Source organism: Orycteropus afer, unplaced genomic scaffold, assembly GCF_000298275.1.
Source record: "Orycteropus afer afer isolate SDZICR_OR568_19922 unplaced genomic scaffold, OryAfe1.0 scaffold00368, whole genome shotgun sequence".
NCBI classification, from domain to species: Eukaryota; Metazoa; Chordata; class Mammalia; order Tubulidentata; family Orycteropodidae; genus Orycteropus; species Orycteropus afer.
In genome coordinates, this window is record NW_006921955.1 from 477,629 (window position 1) to 478,244 (window position 616).

A 616-nucleotide genomic window follows, 5' to 3' on the forward strand; every position below is an offset into this window, starting at 1 on the left:
GAGCAAAGAAGAACGAAGAAAACCAAAGACACATGGAAAAAATTAGTCCAAGCCACTGGTACACTGTGTGATCCTCAGCCTATAAGACTACGGGACCAGAAGAACTACATGGTGCCTGGCTATCACTGTCCACTGCTTGGAGGGGGATCTATGTAGGAGATCATGGATACAGTGGGAGAAAAATGTGGAACAAAACTCAAAATCATTGAAAAAAAAGGACCAGATTTTCTGGTCTGATACAGCCTGATGGAACCACTGAGACTATGGCCCCTAGTTGCCCTTCAGATCTGGAATTGAACCCACTCCCATGGTTTCCAGTCAAACAAAAGAAAGGCATATGAGCTGAAAATTTACATTAGGTAGATATACTTCTTGGAGATATCAATTATGGGAGAATAGAAGGGCTGTGTATGCACCAGGAGACAGCTCAGGCAGCAGGAGTGCATGGGAGGGAAGGACAAAGGGAAGAGGTAACAAGCGGGAGAGTGTACGAGGGGAGCTGTCGCACTGTGGTAAACTGTAGTCAATGCCATGAAACAAAGTGTATGTGAGCTGCTATACGGAAAGTGAATTTGATCTGTAAACTTTTCACGCAAATCACAATAAAAATTTTTTT